This window comes from Trachymyrmex cornetzi, unplaced genomic scaffold, assembly GCF_001594075.2.
Source record: "Trachymyrmex cornetzi isolate Tcor2-1 unplaced genomic scaffold, Tcor1.1 scaffold203, whole genome shotgun sequence".
Taxonomy (NCBI): Eukaryota; Metazoa; Arthropoda; class Insecta; order Hymenoptera; family Formicidae; genus Trachymyrmex; species Trachymyrmex cornetzi.
In genome coordinates, this window is record NW_017296669.1 from 25,387 (window position 1) to 25,686 (window position 300).

Sequence of the window (300 nt, forward strand, 5' to 3'; positions counted from 1 at the left end):
GTTGTTTCTAACTACTGTTGGATTAACAACAACCAATCAGGCTTCAGCAAACAGAGAAAGAACGATCTTATTAGTTATTATTCCTGCTTCTCACTCTAATCGTCTTTCTACCCCCACCCTTGCCATCAGTGATCCATTCTAGATGTCGATGATCACACCAGATCACACTAGTGTCGCACTAGTGTTGCACTGAACACTAGTGGCGCGGCCACTAGTTCTACTGGCACGGCCTAATAGGCCTGTTCTTTTTGGCTGAACTTTTGCACCAGTTCATCTTTTTTCCTCTTCTTTCCTCCTAAA